This window comes from Salvelinus fontinalis, chromosome 20 (genome assembly GCF_029448725.1).
Source record: "Salvelinus fontinalis isolate EN_2023a chromosome 20, ASM2944872v1, whole genome shotgun sequence".
Lineage (NCBI taxonomy): Eukaryota > Metazoa > Chordata > Actinopteri > Salmoniformes > Salmonidae > Salvelinus > Salvelinus fontinalis.
In genome coordinates this window covers 27195287-27206177 of record NC_074684.1, presented here as the reverse complement: position 1 = coordinate 27206177, position 10891 = coordinate 27195287, and positions in this window count along the sequence as shown.

Sequence of the window (10891 nt, the reverse complement as noted above, 5' to 3'; positions counted from 1 at the left end):
CCTACCAATCCTCGACTTCTGTGATGTCATTTACAAAATAGCCTCCAAAACCCTACTCAATAAATTGGATGCAGTCTATCACAGTGCCATCCGTTTTGTCACCAAAGCCCCATATACTACCCACAACTGCGACCTGTACGCTCTCGTTGGCTGGCCCTCGCTTCACACTCATCGCCAAACCCACTGGCTCCAGGTCATCTACAAGACCCTGCTAGGTAAAGTACCCCTTTATCTCAGCTCGCTGGTCACCATAGCAACGCCCACCCGTAGCACGCGCTCCAGCAGGTATATCTCTCTGGTCACCCCCAAAACCAATTCTTCCTTTGGCCGCCTCTCCTTCCAGTTCTCTGCTGCCAATGACTGGAATGAACTACAAAAATCTCTGAAACTGGAAACACTTATCTCCCTCACTAGCTTTAAGCACCAGCTGTCAGAGCAGCTCATAGATTACTGCACCTGTACATAGCCCATCTATAATTTAGCCCAAACAACTACCTCTTTACCTACTGTATTTATTTATGTTGCTCCTTTGCACCCCATTATTTCTATCTCTACTTTGCACCTTCTTCCACTGCAAACCAACCATTCCAGTGTTTTTTTACTTGCTATATTGTATTTACTTCGCCACCATGGCCTTTTTTATATTTTTATTTATTAATATATTTTATTTGCCTTCACCTCCCTTATCTCACCTCACTTGCTCACATTGTATATAGACTTATTTTTCACTGTATTATTGACTGTATGTTTGTTCTACTCCATGTGTAACTATGTGTTGTTGTATGTGTCGAACTGCTTTGCTTTATCTTGGCCAGGTCGCAATTGTAAATGAGAACGTGTTCTCAATTTGCCTACCTGGTTAAATAAAGGTGAAATAAAAAAATAAATAAAAGAAATAATTGGTTACACCAGATCTTATTTAGGGGCTTCATAGCAAAGGGGGTGAATACATATACATGCACCCTTTTTCCGTTGTTTATTTTTTAGAATTCTTTGAAACAAGTAATTTATTTCATTTCACTTCACCAATTTGGACATTTTTTGTGTATGTCCATTACATGAAATCCAAATAAAAATACATGTAAATTACAGGTTGTAATGCAACAAAGTAGGAAAACACAAAGGGGATTAATACTTTGCAAGGCACTGTACGAACAGATATAGCCAGTGACTGATGTGGTGTACTCCTCAATGCCATTGGAAGAATCCCGGAACATATTCCGGTTTGTGATAGCAAAACAGTCCTGTATCTGACCACTTCATCTGACCACTTTTTTATAGACCGAGTCACTGGTGCTTCCTGCTTGAAATTTTGCATGTAAGAAGGAATCCGGAGGATAGAAATATGGTCAGATTTGCCAAATGGAGGGCGAGGGAGAGCTTTGTACGCGTCTCTGTGTGTGGAGTAAAGGTGGTCTAGAATTATTTTCCCTCTGGTTGCACATTTTACATTCTGATAGAAATTAAGTAAAACTGATTTAAGTTTCCCTGCATTAAAGTCCCCGGCCACTAGGAGCGCCGCCTCTGGGCTTTTTCCTGTTTGCTTATGGCGGTATACAACTCATTGAGTGCGTTTTATGTGCCAGCATTGGTCTGTGGTGGTATGTAAACTCTCTTGGTAGATAGTGTGGTCTACAGCTTATCATGAGATACTCTACCTCAGGCGAGCAAAACCTTGAGACTTCCGTAGATATCGTGCACCAGCTGTTGTTCACATATATGCATAGGCCCCAGCCCCGTGTCTTACCAGAGTCTGCTGTTCTGTCCTGCCGATGGAGTGTATAACCCGCCAGCTGTATGTTCTTAATCTCGTCTTTCATCCACGAGACGGGGAAACATAAGATATCACAGTTTTTAATGTCCTGTTAGTAGGATATACATGCTTCAGTTTGTCCCATTTATTTTCCAGCGATTGAACATTAGCTAGCAGGATGGAAGGCAAGGGCAGATTAGCCACTCGTTGCCTGATCCTCACAAGGCATCCTGATCTTTTTCAGAGAAATCTCAGTTTCCTTCTCCAGCTAATGACGGGGATCTGAGTCTGGTCGGGTGTCTGTAGTATATCCCTCTCATCCGACTCATTGAAGAAAAACTCTTCGTGAAGGGGAGTAATCGCAGTTCTGATGTCCAAAAGCTATTTTCGGTCATAAGAGACGGTAGTAGCAACATTATGTACAAAACAAGTTACGAAAAACGCAAAAAAACAAACAAAATAGCATTGGTGGTTAAGAGTCGATAAGACGCCGAGAGGATTGAGGAGAGAGGAGAAAGAAGAGATAAGAGAGAGGAGAGAGGAGGAAAGAGGAGTCGAGAGGCGAGAGGTGAGAAAGAGGAGAGGCAACTGTAGAGGAGAGGAGAGGGAGCTGTAGAGGAGGGAAAAGGAGGAGAGGGAACTGTAGAAGAGGGAAAAGGAGATGAGAGGGAACTGTAGAGGAGGGGAAAGGAGAGAAGATGAGAGGAGAGGGAACTGTAGAGGAGGGAAAAGGAGAGAAGAGGGAACTGTAGAGGAGGGAAAAGGAGAGGAGAGGAGAGGGAACTGTAGAGGAGGGAAAAGGAGAGGAGAGGAGAGGGAACTGTAGAGGAGGGAAAAGGAGAGGAGAGGAGAGGGAACTGTAGAGGAGGGAAAAGGAGAGAAGAGGGAACTGTAGAGGAGGGAAAAGGAGAGGAGAAGAGAGGGAACTGTAGAGGAGGGAAAAGGAGAGGAGAGGAGAGGGAACTGTAGAGGAGGGAAAAGGAGGAAAGGGGAACGCAGGATGCTCACATTTCATCTTCTTTATTCACTGATGTGAGGTGGTAGAGACTCCATGTAAAACCAACATGCTAATTCAGATTCAGATCAACAGCCTCTGAACAGTGTAAAGTAGCATAATGCACTAACTCATCAATTATTAATTATTCCTTCCTGCTGCAAAATAAACAGAGCAGATGGACGACATCATCAGGAGAGACATTTTAACATTGAGAATTGTTGTTGTAACTGATGGAGGGGAAATATGGCCTGCGTCCCAAATGGTACCCTATTCCCTATGTGGTGCACAACTTTTGACCACGGCTCTGTTACCATAGGTTAGCCTGTGAGATGTAATGCAGTCACTGAGGATAAAGACTATACACTTGTAGAGATTTGACATTTTGCTGACGTTCTCTATGGGCTGGAGTAATACTGAACCCATACTGCAACACTCAATGGAAGACATGGATTTATTGATGGAGAGCCTAATGATATTTTCCTGGTTGCACGCTCCATAAACTGTGACATTATTCCACAAATAATCACTGTTGTACTTTTCATCATAGATGATTGATTGGTTGCTCCCTATAGAGGTTACACGATTGTGTCAATGAGCTCAATAATGTTGGCCATTATTACTTTGGGGAAAATAGGATGTTTTCACAGAGGCAACACACATCTTAAACAACTAGGAATCATAAAGCAATGCATTTTCAAGTTGCCTTCATTACAGCACTGTTGGTTCCCTTGCTCTCTGCTTTAATCTTTAAGACAAATATTTAAGTGCCTTTGAACGAGGTATGGCAGTAGGTGCCAGGCCCCGTTTGAGTGTATCAAGAACTGCAATGCTGCTGGGTTTTTCACACTCAACAACTTCCTGTGTGTATCAAGAATGGCCCACCACCCAAAGGATATCCAGATAACTTGACACAACTGTGGGAAGCATTGGAGTCGACATGGGCCAGCATCCCTGTGGAACGCTTTGGACACCTTGTAGAGTCCATGCCCCGACTAATTGAGGCTGTTCTGAGGTCAGAAGTGGGTGCAACTAAATATTAATATGGTGTTCTTAATGTTTTGTACACTCAGAGTATATGCGTATAGATAGATGCCTTTGTTTAGGACACTGGATTAGTGATGCTCTGAGTGACTCAACGTTATGGAGGGCCGTTATGGAACTCAGTTTGCATGAGGCAGTTTGCATGAGGAGGTTCCAATTCCAAACCAATGCCATCCCAGGGCTAGAAGACTGGAGCCCCCACTGCCGACAGGCGTGGACAGACACACACAGACACACACACACACACACACACACACACACACACACACACACACACACACACACACACACACACACACACACACACACACACACACACACACACACACACACACACACACACACACACACACACACACACACACACACACACAGACACACACTAAGAAGGCCCAGGCTATGGGGTTTTGAATTTACAGTGTCTCTCCAATGCAGGCCAGACTCAGGAGCAGCTGGTCAGTTAGCAGGCCACATCAGCGTCAGGCCGCTTGACTGGTAATGGGATTAGTCTAAGCCATGCAGTGGAGAAAGCAGAATCAGGGGGACAGACAGTGAGTGGACAGAGAGGACAAACCCCTCATCTACCCATCCCTTTCCTCTTGTTCCATCCCCCTTTGGAAACTCATCCCATAACAATACCACCCTGAATCGTCATAGAGGCTGCGGGTATGTCAATCATCACCAAGCCTTTAGTGGGGGTTCTGGGGTTCAGTCATGTAGTGGTGTTAGCATTAGAAGGTGAGCCAAAAGGAATTGGTCATGCAAGATCAGCCTAATGGCATTTTCACTCATCTCAGATTTTCTGGCGGAGAGCTGAGAAAAGCTGCCATTTGAACTTCTATTCTGCTTGTATTGTGATTTTAGAGCTTTTTATCTATATGTAACCATTAATATCTTTCTGGTGACTCCCTTGATTATTAACGAAGTCCCTATTTGACCATACCATGGGCTATTTAGACAAACAGATTATTCTTGAGGTCTTAAAGTGCAAGGGTTGTGTTTATAGGGTGAAAGGTTAGAGTCATCCCAAACAAAAAGGTCAACAGACAGACCAGCACCTAACCAAACCATTCCCCCCGACTGCCTTCTGTTCTCCCTCTGATTCCTACAGCTCCTTCTACAGGTCAATCTGTTGCTTTCATAGTCAGGAAAGGGGTTCTTGTGCAATTCAATGAAGTTTCAACAGACAGATTAGACTATTAAGTGCTTCCTCTGTGGCCCAAATGGCAGCCTATTCCCTTTTTAGTGCAATAAAAGTTCTGCATTATATAGGGAGTAGGGTGCCATTTGAGACACAAGCTCAGTTCTACAGCCGGGAGGTGCTTGCTCGTCAGACCCTCCCTCTTCCTGCTTGCACAGCATGTGGTGTCTCACTGCCGGCCCCACCAGGGAGCTAGCCAGCTAACAAGACGCCTGGGCCTTGGCGTGTACAGACAAGGTCAGAACTGAACAGACCAATCAAGGCTGGGTGTGCGTACTAAATGGCACCCTATCCCTTTATAGTGCACTACTTTTGACCAGGGTCCATAGGGGTCTGGTTAAAAGTAGTGCACTATTTAGGGAATATGGTGCCATTTGGGTTGCATTCTGGATTTTCTGTGGCTATGGGACTATTTCTCACATCATTTTCATCCTTTTGTCAATGCATTGCAATTATTTGGGGATATGATTACCAAAAATGAATTGTGTGGTGTATACACACTACAGAGGAATTACACTGATGATGCAACTAGTGCTGAAACTGATTTTCAGCAGTGATCAAGCCTTATCTCAGTTACAGCACCATCTTAACTCCCACATCCCAAAATGTAATCAGCTCACTTACGTATTTAGGTAATGGTGATGAAATTGGATTATGCTTTTCTCTCCTGGCCTGACTGTCTCCAGTAGTCTCCATGGTGACAGGCTGACGCAGGCTGACGCCTCGCTACCCAAGTTCCTTTTGGCACCTCGTTAGTAGCCGGGAGCTGATGAGGTTAATTGGATGCTTTCAGCCTTCTTAATGACATTCAGTGGTTTCTCTCAGGAAGGGCTTGTGTGCTCAATGGCCGACTGTGTCTGCGCCCCAAAGGGCACCCTATTCTCTACATAGCGCACTACCATGGGCACTGGTCAAAAGTAGTGCACTATATAGGGTATAGGGTGCAATTTGGGGCACAGCCTGTGTCGGTGTGCCTCTAGCTAGCTAGATGCCGTCTCTGGCCCCTGTCTGCGATTGGCTGGACTTTTACAAGCCAATTATCCCTCTCGGTGAGGGTCGGCGTAGTTGTGGGCCTCTTGAGCACGTCGTGGGGAAGGTCAATGCGATTGACGGGGGTTAATTAACCAACCGTAGCTCAAAAGGCGGTCGAGTGTGAGCAGCCTCTGTCCTCAACCCCAGCCCCACTGCCATCAGGGGAATTTCACATTTCTGCCATTCAAAGGAAAAGACTGCTTCTTACAGAAATAAATGGTTTCCTTGGATCATGTTTGGCATTTTTGGTCAATCTTGGGTTTTTACCTGGTAGAAGTAATCAACTAGACATTGAATTGCATGTTGACTGAGGACAACCTTGAGGTGTAATAAGGTAATGAGGGAATTTCCAGACATTATCTTGAAATAATATTATTTTTTTTTACCAAGGATGAACCTCGAGTCACCTTGTGTGAACTGTGTTAGAACCGAGAATGAATCCCAGTAATTCTAACATCACCTGAATTGAAGGATTCTTTCTGTCTGTCTGTCTGTCTGTCTGTCTGTCTGTCTGTCTGTCTGTCTGTCTGTCTGTCTGTCTGTCTGTCCTGATGCAGTCCACCCTCAGTGAATCCATTAGGCAATGAAAAGCTGTCGTCCCACTGTGGGGTTGAAGGGGGTTGAGCCATCAGCGTCTCTTTAAAAAGCATCAGCTGCCACCACCCCGGCCCTTTGACAACCTGTCAGTTTATGGAGATTCCAAACGACCCCCTCCCATGACCTTTATTGATTGTGGTCTGCACCAAACAGCCCCCTGCAGTCACCAAAGAGCCCTGCCCCTCCGGCTACAACACTGGGGTGCCGTAATGTTTCAATTACTGACCTCTCATTGTCTAGCCGTGACAGGGGAGGTCCATCTCTAATTGCTGAGTGGAACCTTTTGTGGTCCACCCGGCATCCGGCCGAAGTAGGATTTGACATACAGCTAGAACATGGTGTCTTAGGACCTGAAGGCCAGAGGAGAGGAACCAGTATTGATACATACGGAGGGATTTTATGTTATTTTTAAAATATATTTCATCGTACGTGACTTGAAAGACTGTCTGTCTGGGATCAATATTCGCCAAAGGGAGCGTAATTAAAGTCTGATGGAGTCCTTCATACTCCAGGTAATGGACAGGAAGCCTGCTTGTCAGAGATAAGATCCAATTTATGTTGAGCTGAATCTTCCCTTTACATGATGAAGACTTACTTATAGCCTACAATATCAAATTACAAATAATGAGCAACACAGTTCATTTTTAGAAAACCATTTCATTTCATCAGCAAATATTTAGCAGAATGAAACCTGCTGTTGTGATATGGCCCTGGTTGCCATGGCAGCTAAACCTTTGATGCTCCTCTGGTGTCCTAACTCATCCTGTGAAATCCAGAGTGGCCAGATTATGAGTCCACTTAGGACTGGACCCAACCCTGCACATAAGCATCAACATAAAAAGCCTCTGTTGTTCATTATTGCCAATTTGTGCTTTTTAAATCTCTCCTGTATTTCATATCATGATATATCATCTGGATCAGTTATGTTAACAAAAAGGTTTGTTTGTATCTTATTTACAGTACACAAAGCCCATTACTTCTAATGCAAAGTGTAGACTGTGCAAGGACCCGGTTTGTCTCTCGGATGGTAGTATGTGCCATGCACCGGAGGGATTCTCTTGAACAGCAGGAGGGTCGTTCTGGAGGTGGACTGTGAAAGGCTTGTTCTCTAGTGGACCAGCTTCATCTGATAGACCACAGGGCCCCCTCTGTGGCCCCCTCTGTGGCGGTCCAGGCTCAGGTGCTCCTCGGCTCAGAGTTGCAGCAACCTCTTTCAGCGATTTGTCATGCCTTGGACCAGGCCTGCTGCGCCGGCACGTGTCAGGCTTTAGCCCGGCTGCGCCTGTTTGCCAGACGGCCACTCAGGCCTGACAGCCTGCTGCTGTCACCCAGGGGCTGAGAAGGAATGAGGAGTCACACGCAGGGACCCTGGCAACCGCCCAGCCCGGCAGCCCCACCACCACCTCTACCTCAACCCAGCCCCAGCCCAAGACAAGAACACATAGAGCCCCGAAGGGCATGGAGGGTTTAACTGTGGGGATTAACAGCCAGCTCTGTCAGAAAGGTCACGGTTACATTCACAGGTCACTCTGCTGAGGTGATTAACACAGCCATCTGAATAGAACACTGAGGTGATTACCACCGCCATCTGAATAGAACACTGAGGTGATTAACACAGCCATCTGAATAGTACACTGAGGTGATTAACACAGCCATCTGAATAGAACACTGAGGTGATTAGCACAGCCATCTGAATAGTACACTGAGGTGATTAACACAGCCATCTGAATAGAACACTGAGGTGATTAGCACAGCCATCTGAAAAGAACACTAAGGTGGATCGGGTCAGAGCATCAGAGTCTTTCAAATACTGTCTCTTATCATATCAGTTGGATTAGAGCTTTTCTTTTGGAGGAGGAAATATACAGTGCTTTTAGAGAGTATTCATACCCCTTCACTTATTACACATTTTGTTGTGTTACTGCCTGAATTCATAATTGATTACATTGATTTTTTCCCTCACCCATCTACACACAATACCAGATAATGACAAAGTGAAAACATGGTTTTAGAAATTGCTGCAAATGAATTGAAAATGAAATATAGAAATATCTCATTTAAATAAGTATTCCCACTCCTGAGTCAATACATATTAGAATCACCTTGGGAAGCGATTACAGCGGTGAGTCTTTCTGGGTAAGTCTCTAAGAGCTTTGCACATCTGGATTGTACAATATTTGCACATTCATATATTTTTTTTAATTCTTCAAGCTCTGTCAAATTGGTTGTTGATCATTACTAGACAGCCATTTTCAAGTCTTGCCATATATTTCAAATCAAATCAAAGTTCATTTGTCACGTGCGCCAAATACAACAGCTGTAGACCTTACAATGAAATGCTTACTTACAAGCTCTAACCAATAGTCCAAAAAAGGTATTAGGTGAACAATAGGTAATAAATAAATAAAACAACAGTAAAAAGACAGTAAAAAACAGTAGCGAGGCTATATACAGTAGCGAGTCTACATACAGACACCGGTTAGTCAGGCTGATAGAGGTGGTATGTACATGTAGATATGGTTAAAGTGACTATGCATATTTTCAAGACGATTTAAGTCAAAACTGTAACTAGGCCACTAAGGAACATTCAATGTCTTCTTGGTAAGCAACTCCAGTGTGTATTTGGCCTTGTGTTTTAGGTTATTGTCCTGCTGAAAGGTGAATTTGTCTCCCAGTGTCTATTAGAAAGCAGACTGAAACAGATTGAGGGACCATACAGATAATTGTGTATGGGGTACAGAGACTAGGTATTAAAAAATCATGTTAAACACAATTATTGCACACGGAGTGAGTCCCTGCAGCTTATTATGTGACAGTTAATCTAGGCTTGAAATAGGGGTTGAATGCTTAATGACTCAAGACATTTCAGCTTTTCATTTTTCATTAATTTGTAAACATTTCTAAGAACATAATTCCACTTTGACATTATGGGGTACTGTGGGTAGGCTAGTGTCACAACATCTCAATTGAATCCATTTTAAATGTAAGCTGCAACACAACAACATGTGGAACAAGTCTAGGGGTGTGAATACTTTCTGAAGGCACTCTAAGGATTTTAGGTCTGACTGTGTTCTTCATCTATTTAGTCCAATCAAAACAATAAATGTATTGCATATTTTTTTCAAGATAGCACATTCGAAACACAAACAACCTAAACAATATAAAAATAGTTAAATTAACTAATGCATTTATTTACAGTTTATAGAGAGTAGTAATTTGACTCTTGGCTGAACTGGGTATGGTGTCAGCCTGCGGCATGAGGTGGCATGACGCCAAGCTGGTCTCCTTGTGGTGTACATGCTCGTCCACCTGTCCGTCTGGCTCTGTGCATAACATCATCGTACCCTCCATCAGCTGCCCCCCAAATGGCACCCTATTCGTTATGTAGTGCACGACTTTTGATCAGGGCTTGGTCAAAACTAGGGCACTAAATAGGGAATAGGGTAACATTTGGTACGCATCCATGGTCTTTGTTCTGCTCTGGTCTAGTCCATTCCATACTGATGTCAGCACCCTTATATAAAAAACACATGTCAAATTTGCAGTTAAACATATACAAATCGCATTTTCACATGTTAAATAGCTGTTTTCGCATGTTGAGCTTAAACCATATTTTCACATGCATTAAATGTATAGTTAACATGTTAACACCACCTTGTGAAAAGAATAACATGTTTTCATCTCACCTTCGCCTTACAGTTGCACAAGTGAAATTTGAAGTTTCACATGTTAAAAACTTTCACATGTGAAAATTGGATATGCAGTTTCACATGTCAACTAAGTTCTCATGTGAAAATCTTACGTTCACATGTGGAATTGCAAGTTCATGTGAAAATCAATCACTTGAAAATCAATCACGTGAAAATCTCATTTGCAGTTTCACATGTAAGAAAACTCCACTTATGAAAATATAACTTTCACGTATGGAATTGCATTTTCACATGTAAAAAACAATCACTTGTAAAAATTACATTTGCAGTCTCACATGTAAGAAAACTCCACATGTGAAAATCTCACTTTCAAATAGTGTTATTCTCCTTACATGTGAAAATGTGGTGTTAACGTGTTACATATGGAATTTCAAATTCTGTGATGCCATTCTGTAAAAAGGTAACTTAGCCTACATGAGTATAATAAGTCAACTGTGTTAAAAATAATATATTTTTATTTCGGAACCATCCATACGGAAGTTTACTGCTGCCTCTCAGTGTCTCATTATTTGTCCTGTTTAACATGTTAAAATGAACGGAGTAAATCAGCTAACTCAAGT